At 32.6% G+C, this 25,042-nt stretch overlaps 1 protein-coding gene and 1 non-coding gene across 3 annotated transcripts in view; both read left to right on the forward strand.

Moving 5' to 3' along the window:
- The window catches only part of rols (zinc-RING finger and ankyrin repeat domain-containing protein rolling pebbles), a 394,615-nt gene that overhangs the window by 127,689 nt on the left and 241,884 nt on the right, over positions 1 to 25,042 (forward strand). The window lies entirely within an intron of this gene.
- On the forward strand, positions 2,276 to 2,382 carry LOC143189395 (U6 spliceosomal RNA). Its single transcript, XR_013003852.1, has one exon. It is a non-coding gene; the product is annotated as a U6 spliceosomal RNA (small nuclear RNA).

Here is a 25,042-nt window from a genome sequence, read left to right on the forward strand (position 1 = left end):
GGCCATCATTGTGTGTTACGTAAAAATATCTTGCTAGAAGCACATGTAATTGACGTCCATATTATTTCATTTGGTCCAAAATGAATCGTCTATTGTCAATAAACTGAAAAAGTTGAAAACATTCAATGAATAAATAAAATGTTTAAAAAATAACCAGCGATACAACACATTTAAATTAACCACGGTACACAAACGTCGACATTGTTGCTTGTTGTTATTAGAAGTGAAAATCAGAGACCATCCCATTTCATGGTTGGAGGTCACATTTTAAATTGTACATTTATTTGTACAAGATGTTTTACAAAGTTGTTATACAGCATTGGCGTTATCTTTCCTGTCGCGCGATCATTCGTCTTGTTCGAATGACCACAATGATTTTGCTTCTAATACGAAATAAAAATGCGATTGAACCGTGGTACAATGGTTGTCGACGTCGACAGCCCCATTATTTGGAACTAGCTCGCAGTGGATTACGCCTTCGAAATCCCGTCACAAACACAACAAAGTTATTTTACATTTTTCATCGCATGTCACAATTTGGCAGGTGAAATGCCGGACTAAGCGGATTTTTGTAGTAGCTTTCGGCAGGTGTCGACGCGGTGCTGCGCTTGATTTTTCGTCAAGTCATGTGGCATTTTTTATTATAATAGGCCTTAGATTTAATTCGTGGATTTTTTTTATTAAAGAATTAGTTCATTTAAAATCAAACTGAAAAAAAAACTGTTAACAAATATATGGTATATCGTTACCTTGACTCAACCCGTTTTATTGTAGTCTCGAAAATAAGAACTTCTACCCTAACAAACCACGCGTATACATCGCTCAGTAGACATTCGAAGACTTCTAGGTTATATTTTTGTACTTCGTACTTATAGGTTGTAGATTAAGTCAGGCGATCGGTGAAACGTGTGATCTCTGAAAGTTTGATAGAGGAAAAATCATTGATGCTCAATTAGCTGGCGGGTAGATAAACCAAATATCGTAAACACCATCGGCGAACAAGAACAGGAATAGTGATCAACCACACACCTCAAAAATTGAGTTAGATTTAGTTAACTATTCTCTATATAAATATAGTAATCATTTAAAATTTTAAAATTTTTAGTATGCTAAAATTTGCTGAATTAGTACCGAGTAAATTGCGTTTGCGGAAAGTTTTATATTTCTACTTTAATTTTAAAAAAAGGCGGCAAAAGGTCATCGAATGCTGTGTCAAGCTTACGGCAACCATGCTCCGTCGTCCTCAATAAGTGAACACTGACTTCGATGTTTTAAAAGTGGTAATTTTAACATCGAACACAAAAGGCATTCTGAATGGGAAAAAAAGAAACCGATTATTTGAAGACATTAGTCGATGGTGAACAAAAGTTTAGAAGAAAAAGCAGAATTGTTCCAGAACACAATAAATTATTTCCAATCGCTTAAAGATTGAATGATCATCAAAATTATCCAAAACCTTGACTATTTTGTGCTGCAGCATTTCTACTTACATATGCGGTTATTCCCAAAAATGGAACAAAATAATCTTCATCTGATTACAGGCCCATCAGCCTTCTACCATTTCAAAACTTCGAAAACCGAGAGAGTAATACTCTGCGCTCTCAACTCTTACACAGACGAAAATAATATCATTCTTGCCGAACAATTTGGTTCTCGTTTGCCATTCGTTCTTCACCGATCCGGCCGCATACATCATCATGCTTTTGCCCAACGTAAAAAGCTTGGAACACTTTTCCTGGACCTAACCTAAGCTTTTGACAAGGTCTGAAACGATGATTTGATCGCAAAGTACCTCCGAGAAAACCCAACCGCTTTTATCAAGTTCTATCTATCGGACAGATATTTCCAAGTCAAGATTATATTATATTACAACTACAAAAAAGGTATAGAAGTAATGAGGGTTGCGTCTGCATAAATTAACTCTCATGGAACTTAAATGTCCCTGGGACGTATTAAGATATCACATCAGTCAAATACAACCCCCGGAGAAACACCAACAATGTTACCATCCATGGTAATTGCTAAGTATTCGCAAATGCGACAAATACTACAACTGAAAATAAACGGTAATCCCGCCTAGTTCATTTCATTCAAATCTTTAAAAAAAAATAAACGACCCAAAATTAAAAGGTCTGAAATATCGAACTGCCAAATAGAATTCTAAGTACCATAGATATTCGGAACGATTTATGATTTCCTTGAATAGTACATATATTCGTGTGAGTTTTAAGGAAAGAAATGATCAAGAAAATATAAACAAATTAAACTTGCTTTTTTACTCGCTTCGTCAGTATATATACTGAAATTGGAACGATACAACGAAGATTAGCACGGCCCCTTGGCAAGGATGTCACGCAAAATCATGAAGAGTTTCACATTTTTGTCAATTTTTTAAAGGAGAACAATGTCCTTACCTTATTTGGTCCAAGTTCTATGAACTACTCCACCATTACCCTGGCCGCAGGCATATATATACCGATGGCTCCAAATCTCGCACCGGACTTGGCAGTGCATTTGTGGTGGACAACCGGGCATTCCGTTTCAAGCTCCCTGAATAGGGTTCAGTACTGACCGCTGAACTCTTAGAGATATTTAAAGCTTTATCCTAAATCACAATACAATCCTTCAAAAAATGGCTAATCCTTATCGACTCCCGAAATGCTCTCGAATGTTTCCCGGAACAGAAGTTCAACCATCCCCTGGTCACCGACTCACTATCAATCATCCATATCCTCTATCTGAATGAGATCAGGATAAGTTTACTGTGGGATCCACACACACGTTAGTACACATCTCACGTTAGTATACCGGGAAATCAGCGCGCGGGTAGTGCGGTTAAATCGGCAGCATCCTCTCCCCTCCCCATCGCGCATGTTTGAATCCATATTGACCTTATCTCATTAATTTCTTGTTTCACAAAGAACGTGGTACAACGTTGTTGCGCTCAAGAGGTCAACCACAACAAGATCTTTGAGGTTAAAACTGATTTTTTCTCCTTTCTTCGCATTCCTTCCCTTCGTCACCATGCCGTAGTTCTGAATCGACTGAGATTGAACTACTATCGTTTCTCGCACCGTCACTTGATGACTTCGAGCCCTCCGGCTCACTGTGAGTTTTGTCACCGTGCCCCTATTTCAGTCCACCACATATTGAACGACTCTCCACAGCTCACCTAGATCAGAACTAAGTATGGGCTGCAAAATTTTATAAATGCCGTAACAGGAGAAAATACAGACAGACTACTCAGATTTCTAGGAGAAATCGATTTTCCCCATATAATCTCGCCTATGCTAAGTTTAGTGTTACTGACTAAATAACAATCACCACTTTGGTATGGGTGCTGATGTGTGCTGTCTGGATAGAACCTCTACTTCATTATGGTTGTGTTTGTAGTCGTGTATTTGTGTTCATTTTTAAATTGTATATACACTACTCACTCAGATTAGAACCAAATATGGGTTGTAAAATTTTATAAATGCCTTAACAGGATAAAATACAAACAGACTACTCAGATTTCTAGGAGAAATCGATTTTCTCCATATAATCTAGCCTATAGTAAGTTTAGTTTACCGACTAAATAACCATTACCACTTTGATATGGGTACTGATGTGAGCTATCTGGATAGAACCTCTACTTCGTTATGGTTGTATTTGTTGTCGTGTATTTGTGTTCATTTTTAAATGGTTTATACGCTATTCATAGTTTTAGCCCCCTGTTTCTTTATTTATTAATTTATTATTTTATTTTTACACTTTATGTCTGTCTCCGTCCCCTTTGTATTAACACCGTATTGTTGTATGATCGCGAAATAACGACATTCAAAAAGCGACAAAAAATCGACAAAAAATCGCTTCTACATGTGTTTTTCCGAGCTCTTAAATAAGAAATATTTTTAAAAAACGTAGTTTGATTTTCCCCGAATTTATTGCATTTAATGTATTTAACTTCTAACAGTAATCACCGCAGTTACAATGTCTCTTTTCGCCGAGTTGCATTTTACCATCGTTAGCGCGCGTTTCATTGTCGCTTACTATCGAATGACACGCGAAATCGACGACAAACGGCGTTCGTTTCTCAACAGCCGTTAGAACCACGTAGGCAGGTAACTTCCCTTTCGCGCCCGTTCGCAATCGGAACCCGTTCCGCCACCCACGCGCGCGTTTCGATTTTCTGAATGGAAACGCGTCGGCCGTTAAACGGGCTCTCAGGCCTCACCGGCCCCGAAAACCTTTAAATTGTCCGCTCCGTCCATAAAGCTGCCATCGATCCATTGGCTCAAATTGATTTTGCAAAGAAATGTGCCCCGACAACGAGAACCGGTACTGCTTACTTTAAACGATCGGTCGAGAGCCGTAAAACATAGTAAAATGAGTTTTGTGATATGTTCGATTTGTCCGTTCGAGTAGTTGTGTTGTAGAATTATCTCTCGTGGGGACGCACTATCGTTAAAAGGGAGTAGGAATATTTATTAACCTGCTCCAAAAAGATATAACAGGTCATTTGAAAAGTCCCCGGCCTACTATAGTAAAACACATTTTTTTGGCAAAATTAGTTTTTTTATTCAACATAATTCCCTTCCAGGGTGGTACACTAATTGTAGCAACCCTCCAACTTATCGATACCATTTTTGCAATACGATTTGTCCTTTGCTTCAGAATAGGCCTCAGTTCCGGCGATCACCTCTTCGTTCGATGAAAATTTTTTCCCAGCCAGCATCCTTTTGAGATCTGAGAACAGAAATAGTCGCTGGGGGCCAGATCTAGAGAATACGGTGAATGAGGAAGCAATTAACAGCCCAATCATGGTTTTTTGCCATCGTTTTCACTGACTTGTGACACGATGCATTGTCTTGGTGAAGCACCACTGTCTTATTCTTCAAATATGGCCGTTTTTTGGCGATTACATCCTTCAAGCGGTTCAATAACGCTATGTAATAGTTGCTATTGATGGTCCTTCCTTTTCCAAGGTAGTCAATGAAAATTATTCCATGCACATCCCAAAATATAGACGCCATAACCTTGCCAGCCGATTGTTGCCTTTTTCCCACGCTTTGAAGTGGATTCAGTGCGCAGTACGCTCGGATGACTGTCGATTGGATTTCGGAGTGAAACAATGCAACCATGTTTCATCCATTGTCACATATCGACGAAAAAACTCGGGTTTATTACGCTTGATCATCTTCAAACACAGCTCCCAAACATTAACTCATCGTTGTTTTTGGTCAAAAGTGAGCTCGCGCGGCACCAACTTTGCATAGAGCTTTCTCATACCCAAATATTTGTGAATGATATGATGTACACGTTCAATAGATATATTTAGAGTGTCTGCTATTTCATTCAATTTTAATTTACGGTCATACAAAATCATTTTCAATCAATCTCTTTGGGGCGTCCTTGATGGTTGATTTTCCTGGGTCAGCGTCCGGAAACTCGCCATCAAGCCAAGTTTTTGCTTCAACTGTATTTTTCCCTTCAAATAGCAATATTATATCAACACGCGAAATTCCATTTTATTAATTTTTTCCACATTAACGAAAGTTGCCTCACTGAAAATGCTATAATTGACAAAGTAATGATCCGACAGCTGTCAAATTTATACATGCATCTTTTGAGGGTTAGGGCTAACTAAAAACATATGGATTTAATTCTAGTAGCGCCATCTATGTGTCAGACCGGGGACTTTTCAATTGACCTGTTAAATATATATATATATATATATATATATATATATATATATATATATATATATATATATATATATATATATATATATATACCCAAGTAATATATTTTACTTTCATCAGAGGGCATATTTACCTTTTACGCTTAGTTCTTGATTCCTTCAGTACAGTGTTTCTTTGTACAGTCATCTTGATATGATTGTACCTCTCCTTAGTTTGTTCTATTATTACAGATGTATACAATCTTTCTTGAAAAAACTAGATTTAGACATATCTGCAACACAGTTAGTATTCTTTCTCTTCTCACATATTTTAACTAAATACTTATGTATATTTTGAATAAAATATTGTTTTATATTGTTTAAATGTTTCCACTCTCATCACTCAGTCTTAGAATTTGTCAGCATTGAATCATAATCACATATTCAGATAGTTTCAACTCACTCATTCCTGCGGGTCTTCCCGACCAGGTCAGATACCAGGTAACAGGATTTCCCTTCTCGGTTTCAGGCCAAAAAAAAAACAGATTTTGGCTGACATGCGAATTGAAAATGCTAAATCATATTAATATATAGTTTCTACTATAATAACTTGATTGCTGGAGTTGAAAATTTTAGAGTTACTCAATTTATTTTGCAGGTTTTATTAGAGCTAATTGTGATTCCTTTCAGACCTGTCCTGCCTGTTTCTTACATTCGAATACATCTTATTATACAATACGTCATCTCTCGATCGTCATTCCAAAATCATATAAAAATCAATCATAAGACCTAGTTGCTATATAAAGACCCAAAAATATTTTTAAAAACACGTTATTTACTCATCAAGCTAAAAAAAAACAAAACCTAACGATAGATAATAAAATCACAATTAATAATATACTTTAAATAAAGATATATTTTGAATCAATAAAACTATCAAAAGATCTGTTTTTTATTGAAAATATTCAGTTATTTTATTAGCATACCGTGAACATTTAAATCTTTATATTAATATATTGACAAACATCTATCTGTAGAAGTAACGTTATTATATAGCCACAGCATGTTATTCAAGTTGTAATATGATAGGGAATAATGAGCTGAGATGATAGATAATGTATGATAATGAGCCTTGTTGACTTGTCAAACAGTGTTATCGCCTTTCTTATTACTTAAAACTAAATATTATATAAAATTACTAGTGGCTATTTATTATCTCTATGCCTTTAAATTAATTATTTAATTATTAATGAAGTAGGGTAATTTTGTACTAACGTTTAACATAAAAGAAATAGAAAAGAATAAATATACAATAATAATATACATATAAACGTACACGGTGATTTCTAAATATTGTTTGTTCAAATATTTTTAATTTTGATTAATCATTAAATAGTTTCATAAAACAATTACATCAGATATGGGGAATTTTCAGGATTTTTTGAAATTTTAAGCTTATTGAGAAAACTTGTTACATTGGAACTGATATATCGAACTGTTTACATTTGAACTCATATATCGTTGCCTACAATTCCCTCAATCCTCCAGGCCACACCGTTGTGTTTAGCGATTTTTAGTGTTCTATTAAAGGCCCAAAATGCGAATAGAATTAAAAAAAATATATGATTCTGACATCAAATTTCTAATAAGAGGTAATTTTAATAAGAGATTTTTAGTGATTATTTAACCTCTTCCCCTCGCCTGGTTTTACGTGGTAATATCTTCTAAATCATGTGTATGATTTGGCAGAAAGTATCTTAAGTATTTTCAAAATATTATCTTTTCAAGCTAATACTGAAAAACTAAGTTCCGTGCGTAAAAAATATGTCCAGACATTTACTAAGGTTGCAATTTTTTTCTGATTGACAAAAATAATACAGTAAAGGTGTAGTCGAAACATGTAATTGTAGTGGTACTATAGTATACTAAGGCTATAGTGTTGAAAAAATTCAATCTTTTTCTGTTTCATGTGATTTTACATCACGCACATAGTATAACAGAATAGTATAACATTAGCCATAAAGAATAATTATGATAATGAGAATGAATTTATTTCAAAATGTCTAGTATAGCACACTTACAGCATTATGTATAATGATTATGCATTTATGTGCTGTGTTACATATATTACATACGTGGGTAATAAACGTTCTAATAAATACAATAGGATCGATATTAGCAGTAAAGATAATGATACTATTTTATATTTCATTTTATATATTCATTTATATTCATTTAAGATTTTAACGAGTTAATAATTTTGGAAATATCAAACAAAATTTAGAAAAATTTATATTATTTCCTTTTTTTTCAGGTAAGATCTTCCTTATGTCTCCTCCATGGTGTTATATACGAATATTTCGAATTTTAAGGTAAGTTCTACTCTACAAATTTAGTCGAACTCATTTTATTTATTAATGAGGTAATTGTAGTGTTTATAAAATTTAATAAAACTACTAGAACATATAGAATAAAAACCACATGGTACACTTTATTATAATAATAAAACTATATATTGCCAGCTTGTATGGCGCAGTGGTAAAAGCGACAGGAAGTTCCAACTACTGTTACGATAGTCATGGGTTCGAATACTGGTTGTTTAATATTTGTGATTGTCCTAGGCAAGAGTGCAAAATCCGACAAGAAAAATGATCCCAGTCACGCTAATAACCAGGCTGGGTAAGACCGAATGCCTTCTGGGATGATTTTTAAGTTGGTTATCACCAGTTGGTAGGCTTAATGCCGAGGATCGTGGTTCGAAGCCCACGTTAAACTGTAAGTCGAAACCAGAGAAACCCCTAGTTGGTACAAGGAGACTTTAAACAATATAAAAAAAATATATATTACGAGTACAAAATTAATTGAAAAAAAGTAACTAAATCAAATTATGAAGTATTCTAAATGTTGGATGATGAAATATCTATAAAATTACAAAGATAAGGTAATTTGTATTAAATGTACATAGTAGTAGAAAATTTATAAATTAATCTAAAACAGTACGAAAATATGTTAAATTTATATATATGTATATCAGTATTAGTGTCATTATTACTATTCTATATATAAAAAAACAGTGTGTAAGTTCGCATTTATCAAAAAATATATAAAAATAACAATATTTTAAGTGCTTGGCATAATCCAAAATACCTAAATACACAAACTAGAAAAAAATATGAAATAGAATTTATAAGTGGTGTGAAAACGCAAATTAAAAGTACATACATCAATAATACCTGATTATATTGCATGATGTTACTTCGTTATTCGAATATACTATATTTGACACCAATTTTATTCGTTGGTGTTTTAAATACCCCAGTTAAAAGCTGTTGTTTAAATAATTGTTTTTGAAATTTATTATAAGTTATTTAATAAGGAAATAAATATACATTGGGCATTTTAAGAAACTATAAAATATCCATTGACATAAATAGAATATATTAATAAATTTAAGTAACAGATTAACTATCAGTTGGTACAAGTTTGCGGTCCTATTCTAGACCAAGTGCTAATTATGGTGAGGATGATGACGATGAATATTATTGAACGATGCCGTTAACATGTCTTTTTTATCTTGTAGTGCTCTTTGTTTCTTGCGTAAGATATAATTTTTTTATTATTATTTAATTATTACATTGTTACTAGTCGTTTCCGACTAACCTACAATTTGTCTTTATGATAACTTAAATCTAGGTATATAACAAGGAGGACCCATCTACCCTATCTCAGTCTCTGGTGAAATAACGTTTATACATATCAGTGCTGTATTTTCTAGTATATGCACCTCACTACATAACACTACACAAGATCAGATGGTTTGATTCTTTTGAGTCTGTGTCCTGCTCTGGTGGTATCCATAAGCTGTAATACTTCAATATTCTCATGAGAACGGAGTCTTTACTCATGCCCCCTTGCAATTCTCTTGATTTCTTAACTGGCTGTGGGTATCTGAAGGTCTCGATCTAAGTAATCAGTCCTGTAGTATTTGGGTGCGCCCACAATACCTCTCAGGACTTTGTTCTGAAAAATTTGTATTTTATTTACGTTACTCTTTGCAGAACATCTCCATAATTGAACTCCGTATGTCCATATAGGCTTCAGTATTTGCTTATATAATAGAAATTTATTATGTACTGATAATTGTGATTTTTCCAATTAGCTAGTACATTTTCCTAAATTTCAATGCCGGTTCTTTTCTTTTCTTCTTTATATGTTCCTTCCAACGAAGTTTTCCATCAGTAAGAGATAATAATAGCATTAAATGATCTCCAAACATACTTTAATGGCAAACAACAAAGTTAAAACAATTTGTTCTTGAAAACATAGAAAGTCTTCATTGTCTGGTGCAAATCGAACTAATTTTCAGATAACTAGATGTTGCTATAGGAATCAATAATCAGACCTATTTGATCGCACGGAATTAAACTGTGCAGTGCACAATTAAACACTAAATACTTTGAAAGACTTTAAGAGTGTCAGTGCACCCCAAGGTACTCGCCCCTGAGCTAAGTGTGCATGCTGGCGATGAAGTATGTAAATTGAAACATTTATTATCATTCTATCTGATTAATTAATAAATTTTAGAGCGAGTTAAAGAAAATATTTTTCACAGATCAGTTGCTAATTGATTTTTTACTGTGATTTTCTACATGTCATATAATAATTATAATAAGAAATAAAAGTGTCCACCGGTCAGAATGTTAAACCCCTAGAAAAGATAATAAAAAACTAATTTTATTCAAGGTCATTTGGTCTGTTAATAAATCTTGAATACCTATCTATTAGAAAGGGAAAATATAAGAACCCAAAACAACTGATAGAGTCAAAAAAGCTTTTAACAATGAGTTATTGTCACAAGTTTTTTGTTTTAAGCTACTATACATTTTCAAACAGCGAGGTATCACGTTACAAAGCAGGTAACACAAATAAGGTTTAAGTATTCCTCTATTCTTCGTAAAGTGCTTTTAACATAAAGGAGTCCCCCTAGACGTAATTCAACACCAAATCGAAAGAAATCCTATCGGGCCGTGTGTACGGTTTACTAAAACACAAAACGCATAGTTACCGAGCTGACTAATTTTACCTGACAGCTGAGATCTTCTTTTGCGGAAGCCGATTTATAAAAAAGACCCGTTAAACGATGCCGTGGCCATTGTACAACTGAAAAGAGCGTGAACCTTCAAACAACCTGTTTATGGCGAGGAACAGGTACGAAGTTCGGTACAATTTCACACCGTTTTCGAGAATTATGGTTTGGACAATAGATACAAGTAGTGTGGTAAATGTTATGCCTCCAAACAAAGGAGATATTGGATTCGCAGGTTTTCATATTTTGTGGTTTCATGTTGTATTATCGAGATTAACAATTGTTGTATTTATTTTCTAAATTTTCCCATATATTTATTATTTCCTTTATCAGAAGGAACTTTGTCTGACTAGTACGCTGGATACAACAGAACTTGCGGTAACGTGCAGCTGAGAGTTGTCATGTAAAATAATTTCTGTTAACATAACAACAAAACGATTTTAGAAGCTGGTAACATTTTGCGCTTGAGACTATCGTAGTAGGTCCACATTTTATCGCCAGTCACAATACAGAAAAACAAAACGAAAGTTATAGAAATATAAGAAATATACTGCTAATTTCTTTTTGATATGATCTATTTACTTAAGCTTGTTGTTCATAGCAAGTTCGAACATAATGATTAACTAATAATTAAAACCGATAAACCCTTCCAACTTTTATAATTATAACACAACTCTATCAAATGTTTCTTCAGAAATTCATCCATCATCGATATTCATAACTGATTTTCGATTTTTTTTTTAACAAGAATATTTAGTGAACATAAAAAATCTAATTTGTCTTTACTTTAGTATATTTATTTATTACATAAATGGCTCTTATATTAATATATTGTTACTATGCGTTGCTGATACAATTTATTTGGACATTTGTTTCAAAACTAGGTGTTCTTAGTTGTGTTTGGTTTAGTGCTATCCAAAAGTTGCCGCACTTCGGTATTCCTCATGTCTTGTTGCTAATCTCGTTAATTTCCTCAATGATGGCGGGAATCCTAAGGTCTTGATGTAATTGCTCCTATAGTATATATAGTTAATTCAAAACAGCAGTGTACCCACGTGACTTGTCAAAACATCGTAATGTTGCCGCAGTAACTACAGTTTTAGTACATTTTGAGTTTGATATATAACAAAATTCTAATCTAAGTAAAATAATGAACAAAAATGTTATGTATTATAATTTATTTTAACATTATAATATATTTAATAAGGACTTCTATCTAGTGGTATATCCCGAAGGCCTAATCCACCTAATTAACAATTTTATAACTGAGTAATGTATTTTACTTTCATTAGAGAGCATATTTATGTTTTGCGCTTAGTTCTTGTTTCCTTCGATACAATGTTTTCTACAAGTCTTTTTGATATTACTGTAGTTCCCCTTAGGTTGTTGTTGTGTTAGTACCTGTATACATCTTTCTTGATAAAACTACATTTAATAATTGCATTTTCCTTAATGCATTTGCCATATCTGCAAAACAGTTAGTGACCAAACGTTCATGTGTTGTTGCTTTTGTTGATGGACTTGTTGGAATGTTCTCCACTAGCGTACTATGATATGGTGCATCGTACATAATAATAACTGATGTTTCCTCCAAGTTCTTTAAAAACTGATTTACAACCTAGTGCAAAAATACGTTATGATTCGTTTCTCCACGGTAGTCACCCTTGGACTTAGATGAAAACACTAATTCTGTACCAGGAGTAAAACCTTTCCTGTTTCCACCAAAAAAACCATATGTCTGCAATTAATTATAAAAAATGTTATGACCAACAAAACCTGATCGATAGTTACTCCAACGTTTACCTTTTTCCATCAACTTTTGTTGTCTTTACACTATATTTATTATTTTGCCATGAGTGACCCAATGTATCATTCTGAAATATTCATGTCTCATCTAAATATTCAAATTGCTTTTAAAAATTGTATAAAAGAATACGATATAAATTACGAGAATAATTATAATACAATATAAAGATTAAAATACGATATAATTATAAATAAAGCCATTAAACATCTTCGTGGGTTATCTTCACACCACTTAAATACTATATTACCCAACAGTGTATGAAAGGATGTTCTATATCCCTCACATAGCTGCATATCTTTTGACTTTTTATACACTTTCCAATCTAACAATTTTCTCTGAAATAATTGTATTAAATTATGTTTCCATTGAAAAACTACTTACTGTTTTTATACATTTCCTATATTTGATTTCTGGTACAGCCAACATCAAGTTTATCTTGATTCGTTACCTGTTTCGCATAAAGACTGTTTCTTTTTGGTAAATTTAAGGCTGTTTTTTAGATATTTTCCTAACCGTACCCGTACCAATATTCAGTGCAGCTGCAATGCGCAAAAAATATTTTCAGTAAAAACCGCGGCGATTTGAAAATTTTAATTAAAACAAAGCGTTAAAATAACGTTTGTCAGTTTGTAAATCGTAATTATAATATTTTGGTGAATTTTGCAGACGTTTGGCAAACGGACAACTTTTGCAGGCTATTTCAGTTACATGTTTGAACTTCTCAAACAGCATTCTCTCTCTTTTTAAATAGAATAAAATGAGGAGGAAAATATTATCTGACTGTAAAACGAATTTACAACCTTCGAAAGCACATATTGATGACGTGCGTCACTACTGTTTTGAATAGAATGACTACAGGTACATCCGCAATACTTCACAGAATTTTATTATGAAATACTTGCATTATGTTACTATTACTTCCCACAGAACATCCCCATAACTGAACTCCACAGGTTTATATAGTTTTTTGTATTTGTTTGTACAGTAACAATTTATCATGCACGGGTGATTTAGATTTTCTTCCGAATAACCATAACCTTTTTTGTATTTTTTCGTATAGAGGAAAACCAAAAAAGTATTAAGAAAATATTATCAGCTGTTAAAAATTACCAGATAGACTTTTACTCAGCGAGCATTTCTCGACTGGTTTTAAAATATATAACAAAAAGAGAATTAAAATAAAAGTTGGCCAGCGAAAAACAAACAAATAAATAAAGCTCGGTCCGCATTCTTAACAAGGAATAACTGCTTTGCTGCCCGTAAGAAAACGACTGTCGATTGCTGATCATATCGGTTTGTAATTAGTTTTGGTCATTTCCAGTGATGGCTGTTATTAAAATTCACAATTATCTTAACAATTTTATCCAAAAATATATTGCAGATGAGATATATATACAGTATTTAGGATGACTGAATATTTATGTTGTAATTGATAAAAATGGGTGTAGTATATACAATAAGATTTTAAAAATCGTTCTTTATCGTTTACTTTCTTTAATTATGAATGAAAATCTAATTAAAGTACACCAAATAACAAAGAAACTCACTAAGATAACCTAATGGCTAACATAGAGTAACTTATATCTCATGTAGACATTAGAACTAAAATTTAGGTATACAGTAGGTGGACAAATTATTAGGGACAATATTTGGGTTATTTAATTTTATAGTTTAATTGGATTTGTGCAACAAATGATTAGATAGGGGTCTGGGTTATATATTTATTATTTGTGTCTGTAATATACAAAAAATATGCAAAACAGTTATAAAATCTTCGTACCAATAACTTCAATATTATTAAAAAAGAATAGAATTAATTTTAATTTATAATTATGTCAGCTTTATGAGCCAGAGTGTGATACCATTCTCGGATGAGAGTTTCAAGTAACTGCTGCTTGGTGGTAATCACTTCTTTTGCAGTAGCCCATCTGGTCAGTTCCCACATGTTTTCTATGGGATTCATATCTGCTAAATCCCCTGGCCAAGACAAAACCGTGACTTCTTTTCGCCAAATATGCAGTAACACTTCTGGCTTTGTGACATAGTGCTGAATCCTGCACTAAAATGTAGTTGTTATCGTCAGGGAACCATTCATTAATCTGCTCTGGTAACCGGATTTCTAGTCCTCGCGTGTATTGGTTTTGTTTTATTGTATTTTCTACAATGAATAGTGATCGCATATAACCTGTAGCTAAGATGATAGACCGCGTTACTAACCTAAGTGTTTAATGTCTCCAAAAGACAATCGACGTGGAATTGCTCGCCAAGGCCTCGCCGTACAAAAAAAATCATCAATCAAAATTTTGAAGATTGATTCACCAGCAAAGCACACCTGTAAATTAATGGAATTATTACTAGAAAGTCGTTATTCACTTATTCTGTTGCTCAAAAAATTATACTTGGCCTGACTCATGTCTGCCACAGTCATATCTCGAAGACCACCGCCCTATTAGATTATTTCCAATTAACTGCTTTCGCATTGTCCTCTCCGAAGTCTTTACAACCTCATTGTTTATTATCGTAATCAAATGAGCAACGCTTTTTTACAATTTTCAAGAGGCCTTTTATTATCAATTTTAATTTTAATTCGATCGACGACAGGCTAAAAGTAAAAAAAGAATGGTCTGGAATTCCAAAAAATCGAATTTGTTGAATAATCCTGTTCAGAAAGCCCTTTACAAATATTCAGATCTCGTTGTAGATAATGAATCAACTAGTTCTAAGCGTTTACATACAATAGAAAACAAAAAAAGTAGATCCAAAAACACGCGAAAATTGCTACCACGCGAATTGCTTGAATAGGCCATTTCCAATTATTTCAGCGTCATAGTATCACTGATTATCAGACAAAGAAAAAAAGGATTTTTTGTGGCATATTCTGATTCGCGCAAGAACACCAAATGTGCATGGATTTTTGTTTACGTTGACTTATCTGTTATAACCCATTTTGAAAAGTAGATATCACAATTTAGAGGAAGAAGAATCATCCCAGTCATCCCAGTCACTACTCAAGAGCGATTTCTTCAGGCATGGCTCCTAAGTTAATCAATTGAATATATACTCAATATACAATAATACTCAATAGGTTCAATGCAGTAAATTGGATCAATCACAGTACTAATCACACTTTAATATGTTAATAAAAAGGGCAGCAAATATATTAAAAGGATAAGTGTTACTTAGAAAATTGCAGCAAAGACGTGAATTACAAGTATTTTCAAGCGCCTAATATAACATATTAAAAAATATTTTACATGTAAGACAAATGTACAACTTTATATAATTTTTAATTTCTTTACATGTTATTAGAGCAGAAATAATGTTATTTATAAATAACATAATGATCCTTCAGAACAGATGTCTCTGTCCGTTCATATTAAAACTAATTAGGAGACACAATGAAATGTTACTATATATTTATGAGTACCTAACCCTTTCACATTGTAAATATAAATTTATGTTACGCGAACGTAGATTAGGGTGAATTTTAAGTAAATGCAGGTGTCACACATGCTCTCCTACCGGAAATAACACGAAAAGGAAGTGAGAATTACCGCGGTGTCGTGAGGAGTGAAGATGTCACTTTTGAAAGCGTGAATTAGTCAGCTGTATCCTGAGTATTTTTTGCCAATATCATTTAAATACATACGATATCCGCATTACATTTATTTGTATCAGTAGGATCCAAAGTAGTATGAAGTATAAATGTATAAAATTAATGTGGTAAATATATTTAATAATGTAATAAATTAAAATAAATTTTTGATCAAATTGGGAGAAAAGTTATAGCAAGAAATAGATTGGCGATTGAGAAAATAATTTGATTTGATATTTTTATATCAAGGCCTTTTTTAATTTAAAAATATAATTAATAATTAATAGCAAATACAAGACATATAGTTTATTCAAAGTTTTTTGTGCATACGTCATTAAGATGTTTAATGTATTGCCTGCCTCAATTTACAAATTCGTTTAGGAATCAGACAATGTTTTCCTTCCCATTTTATTCTAGTTCAAAAGAGACACAATGCTGTCTGATTAGTTCGAACACGTAAACGAATGAGCCTGTCAAAGTCGTCTGGTTGTCAGACGTATGCAAAATTCTTGATAGCAATGGTGATAAGAGGTTATAGTTCTAACCTAAAAACTATTGTGGCTGTATAATTCACCGTAGTTTTTAGATGTACTATAATGTTATAATAGATTATATTGGATAATATATTTGTTCAATTGTATTATTTACTTTAGAATGTTGTTGTATATCAAAGCCAAACTGAACTAAAACTCAGAGTTGATGCGGCAATATTGCGACGTTTTGACGTTACAAATTTATATGCTGTACAAAATAACTTTGAATAGACATAGAATTTTTATGACAAAAGATATAAATAGTCTACAACATCATATACAGATGAGCTTTAGCATAATCTATAACACAATATACAAATAACAATATAACATGGTAAAACATATATAATAAAGAAAAAGTTGCCGTAGAAGTATGATTTTAGAGCTGCAATTCGGAGGGGAGGAATTCTTGATTCAACTTGTATTACATTATTCTTAAACTAAAAAGAAGACAAATTATGTACTTTAGTTATGCACTATATATTATTAGATTCTGTCCTTGATATTATTCTTGTTCATTTTTCATAACTATTTCATGTTCCAATGCCAAGTGATTTCCTGGTAAAAATTAATATCATTAGAGTTCCATTACTGATAACTCGACGAGATCGATTGAGAGTTTAATGGATGGGGCATGATTTCGACGTTACTCAATATATTTTGTGACATCTATATCAAAATAATTTTGTCGTACCTTTGATACCAGAACTACATTTTATAATATAAATAATTAACTTAGAGGTATCCACTGCAATCGATAGAAATATCGTGATGGTTTTGTTCGATTTCAACCATTAAGTATAAAAAGCATAAAAAGCGATCTAATATATATAAATATGACCATAAAAAATATATATGAATAGTTCTTTTCGTATGATTCACTTTCATTGTTTTTAAATTATTTCTAGTGAATTTAAACTATTTAACGAACATTTAACAACTTAGCAACATAATTTTGCATTTGGCATAAATTTCGGCTGCATAACGCTTTTAACTGCTCACTTGGACGTTCATAATAAGTCAATTCAAAAGTCCCCGGCCTGCCATAGTAAAACACATTTTTGGGCAAAATTAGTTTTTTTTATTCAACATTATTCCCTTTAAGGATGATACACTGATTATAACGACCCTCCAACTTTTCGATACCATTTTTGTAGTACGATTTGTCCTGTGCTTCAAAATAAGGCTCAGTTGCCTCGATCACCTCTTCATTCAACGAAAATATCTTCCCAGCCAGCATTATTTTGAGATCTGAGAACAGGAAATTGTCGCTGGGGGCCAGATCTGGAGAATACGGTGGATGAGGAAGCATTCGAAATGGATTTTTCACACGGTGCATTGTCTTGGTGAAGCAGCACTTTCTTTTTCTTCAAATGCATGCCGCATGCCGGTTTTCGGCGATTTCGTCCTTCAAACGGTCCAATAACGCTATATAAAAATCGCTGTTGATGGTCCTTCCTTTTTCAAGGTACTGAATAAAAATTATTCCATGCGCATCCCAAAATACAGACGCTATAAACTTGCCATCCGACTGTTGCGTTTTCCCACGCATTGGAGCGGGTTCATTGTGTGCAGTCCACTCGGATGACTGTCTATTGGACTTCGGAGTGAAATGATGGAGCCATGTTTCATCCATTGTCACATATCAACGCAAAAACTCGGGTTTATTACGCTTAATCATCTTCAAATAGTGCTCCGAATCATCAACTCGTCGTTGTTTTTGGTCAAAAGTGAGCTCGCGCGGCACCAAGCCAAGTTTTTCCTCAACTGTATTTTCTCCCTTCAAAAAGCAATATTTTATCAACACGCGAAATTCCTTTTTTTTCATAAAAAAAATTTGAAATTTATTAATTTCTCGCTATTCTAACCTTGATATCATTCTGTGACCGTTTTTCTGTTAAACATATTGTAATGCCTATCAATCTCCTGGCTTGGGGCGTATCTTAGATGTTTATATTTTTATTTCTGATGCAGCCATACTTTCTCGCAACACTCTCCAACAACCGTACAAGAAAAAATAACGAATACGACTTGAAACAAAAGGAAAAAGATGCAAAGTTGGCCAAAAGGAAAGCAAATAAATAAATGAAGCGCGATTCGCGTTCTCGACAAGCAATATCTGAGCTTGACCGCGAGATAACGATTGGCCGATTGGTCGATCGTATCGCCTTATAATTACTTTTGGTAAACGTGTTTTCAATTAGACTGTAACCCTCGATCCTTTGGACCGGAACGGGCCTCGCTACACGGCCCATTCGATATTTATGGCGCTACGTTTTATTATAAGAAGTTAATTTCGATTTCGGTGTTTGATAAGGCGAAATTATTTATTAGAAATGTACGACTTTTTTTCGTCCGCTGCCTCTTCGTATCGATGAGATAACTATCGCCACGTGTTCGTGCTCTAATATCTATTAGATGGATGTATCAGGGGACTTCGTTAATAAGACGTAGCGTTAAATTAGGGCGCCACTTTAGCCATCAAACAACAACATGACATATGTCTTGATCAAATTACGCTAAAGAATGTTTCTTAAATGTTCCATGATTAAACAGTTAGAATAATTTTTCTGTTATTTTTGTTCACTCTATCTTCTCCATCGTTTATCCGTTTGATAAGGTAGGTTATTATATATGTTTGCGGATTACTATCCATTGTACAATGCAAAGTTAAATATTCTGGTCTTACTTTGAAAACCCTATTAACTGGCGAAGCCAGCCGATCGACTCCAAAGCTAAATCATTTTTATCGCAAGACAGTACTCTTAATTTGGTGGGACTACAGTGGTGTTGTATATTACAATCTATTGAAACCTGGTGAAACCGTTAATATTGAATAACGTCCAAAATGTGCTCGCATGGATCAAGAAAGCGTTGAAAGCACTTGGATGAGATATATCATTGCACTCTCCAGATCTTGCGCCATGCGACTGTCAACTTTTCACATCGATGGAACACGTGCTTGTAAAGAAGCACTTCGCCAATTCCGAAGAAGTTAGAAAATGGCTCGATGAACTGTTTGGCTTGAAGCATAAAGAATTTTTTTGAGATGGCATCCATAATTTGCCTGAAAGATAGGCAAGATGTATGGCTAATACTATAAAGAAAATTAAAATTTTTCATTTTCTTAAAAATTATATGGTTTTTTTTGTTTTGTTTTGTTTTGTTTTGTTTGTTTTGTTTTGTTTTTATATTATATTAAATAACATCCAAATGATATTACTAAAAGATTACATTCCTGAACAAGAAATACAGATTTTTAAAAAAGACAGTTTAGCTTGTGCTTATTATCCTACACTACGATCTGTTTTTGCACTAATTTCACATTACACCAGCTCAGAAGGTTTATTCTTGTGAAATCAGTGCTCGACTGCAGTTCGGTTACTTTCTGATATTCAGACGCTAAAGAGGTTTATTTTAATAACTGGTTCGATTTTTTAATGACCATTAGCAATGGTGTCAATTCCTAAATATATATTAAGAGCGCTATTCCTGAAGTTCCACAGGAAATTAATAGTATTCCTCAATAATTTGTTCTGAAACCGCAGTACTGAATTATAGGTCGACAGGACAGAATTCCTTCAAAATAGTCAATACGTCCTTCTAAATTTAATATAATTAAATAATTATTTCGAAATATATGCTTTGTTAGCATATGCCATTTGGATATGTTAGATTTATTCTAACAGTGATGTTTTGATTTCTCGTGTGGACAGATTTAGTGGTTGTTAATTATGTTATTGAATTATGGTTGTAATTCTGACAGTACCGACACCAAAAGTTCTTATTGTGCTATGTTACAACTCAGAAACATCATCCTTGTATATGACGTAAAGGACCTTTCCCATGTTGCATTTTCACTATGATTTCTTTTAATATCGAATAGACAGCCTCATGTTTAATCCTAAAGGATATTCAAAATATAAAGTTTTAACAATTCTACAAACTTTCGGGCAACATATCGCTTACGTTATAATTAAGCATCTCATTATGGTGGACATATCTCATGTATAATTGGTAATATCGAACAAACCAGCGAACACACAACTAAACACGTGTTTATCATGCATTTTATGTATTTATATAGTAATATTATTTAAAAATTATATTCAAAGATAATCAGGTACAGCCAGCTATTTTGTTATTTTAAACGCAGCGTTTATATAATTCTGCCTAACAGTTTTAGTGAAATGTACATTCTGATAAATTCCATATATATAATTCTTAAATCGCTAGAACTATTTTCATGAAAATCTTGTTTGCGTTTAAGTGGGCTCTGGGATGATTTAAATTCATAATTGATGCACCTACCACTAGATGGTATTACAATGGGGATTGAAGAATACTTGCATACTTGGTTGTTTTTTTTTTAATTTTAGACAAATTCCCTCAAAATAATTTTCATTCCCTCACTTCCCAGTTTTTTTATTAAAAGCTAATCCCGAATATTATAATTTATTTTAGATGGAATAATAATATCATAGTATCTGCTTTATTATGAAAAGGACAATTTTCGGGCATAACAACGTATATCGGGTCTGCTAGTACTTATTTGAATCTTCCAGTAATATTTTTCAATCCTGCCAGCCTCCACGGTAATCAACTGTTAAAAACTTGTCAACTGGAATATACATTTTTAAAAACACTGAGAGAAATCGAACATGTGTTAACTAATTTGTTCTAAAATAAAAATTAACATAATTGCATTCAAATTAATTAGATAATTAAATATTTATATGGAAGAATTTTTAGCGTAAACCTAAGTAACTTTACTAACCTAAGTTAATTTCCATGAAATCGTAATGAAACAATAAAACCGATGTGATAGTAACTATCGCAATTTGAACAAATGAAAGTATGCTCTATAGTAAAATGAATCTAAAATTAAATGAGGACACTATTTTGTTCAAATTACTAATAACATTAATGTTCAAAATTTTAAAAATATTGTGAAATTAAACATACTTCAACGAACTAAACTATTCTAAAATAAATATTAACATATTGATGTTCACAGTAATTAAAAATATTAATATTTATATGGGAAAAACGATTAGCATTTATGCATTTTATTTGAGTATTTAATATTAAAAGGTCAAGAATTGCTTATAGTTAATTAAAGAATTAATAATTATTTTGTCGACATGAGTAAAATTAAAACAAGAAAGAAATAACTAGAAATTTTCAATTGATACAACGCAACCAAACACTTAGCTAGAGATTTTTCACAGGGAACCGGTCAAGGATCACGGAGTAATGGAGATAGACGAGTAATTTGGCGAGTTGCTTCAAATTCTATGTTAGCAGCGAACGAAATTGCTTTTGCAAAAATGTTCAACGTCTCCTACAAAGGCGAGGCATTTGAGAAGAAAAAAAGTCTTTCAGAAACCCCCTTTTAATGAAAAACATAAGAAAGCACGCTTAAAATTTGGTAAAGAACATATCACATGAAAAAAAAATGGCGACATGTATTTTATTCTGACGAAAAAAAGTATTACTATCATGATTTAAGAACACGTCAAATTATTTTAGGGTCTCAGATAGCTGGGTGAAAAAAGTGTTATCTGTTGGGCTGCTACAGGTTTTGAGAGAAAGACAGAAAAAAAGTTCATTTCTGGGAAAATAAATACTATATATTATATTAAATTAATAGACGAACAGTTAGCCAAATATGGAACACAATTTTATTGTCAGAATTATATTCTTCAGCAAGGCAATACTGCTGTCCATACTGCTCGTTAAAAACTATTTTTTAGAACACAATATTTAAATTTTAAAGTAGTCAATGCGTTCATCTGATTTGAATATTATTGACAATTGTTGGAGTAGGCCAGCGCGCGTATTACCTATTTGGGGTTTGTTTATATGTCTCGGTGAATGGAGGTAAGACGAAATGGAACAGTGGTTGTTTACATGGTGCGACCGTTATTTATTGACGATATAAAATGTGGAAAATACAAATAATAGAGGAAGCGGCGCTGGGTTTACATCATGACGAGGCTTGGGCACTCGATGGTGGCACGTCTGAATTCAACGATATGGTCATTGCCAGATATTCGTTATCGTGTACTAGTTGGCACTACTGGCACTCCGCCCGTGTTCAACATCTGGTATTGTATTTTTGGGTATTTTGTAGACCGTTATTCCACGATGTAAAATTCGACATGCCTTAAAGTCGCTACAGTTAGATTAAGTTAAAAGTTAGATAAAGATTAGGTGAAAATAACATAAAACATTGCTGAGGAGGATATACCCATTATTGAAATAAAAATTAACCTTATTGGTCAGTTCTTTTATTTTTTTACCTAACTGTGCCATAGTTTTATCGCACCGTTCGAGCGTCACGATTTTATACGGAACCTATAAATAAACAATAACAGTCTCTTTGTAATGTTTACATGAATACCATAAGTAACCGCTGTTAGTTACAGAATCTAAGAGCTAAAAATATATTTTGATTAAGAATATTAATGAAAAATGTGTGGTATGTTAAAGTTTTATCGCGGAATAGATAAATAGTACTTACAGTCTCTCCAAGGAAGTTTTGTAGATAGGCCATCTAAATTTGTGATGTCAAAACGTCGCAATGTTTCCGTATCAACCCTGAGTTTAGTTAAGTTTGTCTTTGATATACAACAAAATTCTAATCTAAATAAAATAATTAAACATAAATAATGTTATAAAATATAATTTATTTTAACATTATAGAAAATCTAATACATATATAATCGAAGTACTTAATACTACAATTAAGTTTGCAGTTATAATAGTTTGTAGGTTAGGGTTGTGTTTTATTATATTTACATTGAACTCTTCTCCATACCAACCACGAGTTAGAGTTTTAAGCGGGTTTGTAGTTGTATCCCTTCGAGGCCTAATCCACTTAATTAACATTTGTATATCCAAGTATTATATTTCAATTTCATTAGAGATCATACTTACCTTTTACAGTTAGGTCTTCTTCGGCACAGTGTTTCCTTATAAAAACATTTTGATACCACTGTATTTCTCTTTAATATGTTCTGTATACATCTTTCTTGAAACAACTGGAGTTAATTCTGCTGAACGCATTTGCCATATCTACAAAACTGTTACTATTATTTCTCTCCTGACACATTTAGACCAAACGCTCATGTATATTCTGAAGATTTACAGACATATCGGTACACATAAATCTTATACACTCTACAGTAACATTTCCAGTTATCATATATTAATATTCCTACAGCAGTTATCATATATTAATATTCCTACAACAGTTATCATATATTAATTATATATTCAGCTTTACTTATTTCCACTCTCATCACCCTGTCTTAGAAATTGGCAGCATTGAATCATGTCATATTCAGAAAGTTTCATTCAAGTGAATAACAAAGCTGTTACTTTCCAATCTATGTAACATTTGTTCACAATTTCATCATGTGTCAATTTCTTCTTCAATATGTCTGATCGAGTACAGCTAAACCAAAAGTGTTATTAACCATTCTTGTTTCAAGCATGAAGTACAATATATCTGATAAGATATTAATAAATATTATGACTAATAAAACCTAATCAATTGTTATTCCAACATTTACCTTTTTCCATCAACTTTTGTGGTCACAACACTATTTTTATTATCATCTTGTGATGAGTGGCCATTGGGTATATTGGTCTCATTCTTAATATTAATTTAATATTAATGTTTTATCTAAATACATAAATTGAAATAATAAGTCATTCTATATTTTATTATATTCTTTTAAAAATTGTAGTCTTTTAAAAACAATATCAAGAAGATAGAGAAGGAGGAAGTTCCATTAGACCTCTCTATTCTTTTCAGACTAACAGTTTAATCTGAAATAAGTGTATTAAATTATATTTGTGTTGATAAACTACTCTGATACAACACGCTGAAAATTATTTTCAATAAAAATCTTAGCTAATTAACAGTAAAAATGCTTACCTCTCTAGTGAATTTTAATGGCAAGCGAGGGCCTTCATTAGCTCGTTCCTGTTCAAAGTAACTGATTAGACACGCAACCTGTTTTGTCTAGCTTCAGAATTTTCAATCAGAGTAATAATAAGCAGCGACTTGAAATGCATCAAAACAAGCAAAGCATTAAAATAACGTTTGTCGGTTTATAATCTCTTATCACCATTGTTTTGAAGAATTTTGCAAACGTTTCACAACCGGGCGACATTGGCGGGCTAGTTAGGTGACAGGCTCGTACTTTCAGACGGTTTCTTTTTAACTAGAATAAAATGAGAGGGAAAATATTATCTGATTCTAAAACTAATTTACAAATTACTGTAGGCAATATATTAAACATATTGATGACGTATGTACAAAACTTCTTTTGATAGACTATACATA

This window comes from Rhynchophorus ferrugineus, unplaced genomic scaffold, assembly GCF_030347505.1.
Source record: "Rhynchophorus ferrugineus isolate W39M unplaced genomic scaffold, kcgeb_rfMv2 rfM1, whole genome shotgun sequence".
NCBI lineage: Eukaryota > Metazoa > Arthropoda > Insecta > Coleoptera > Curculionidae > Rhynchophorus > Rhynchophorus ferrugineus.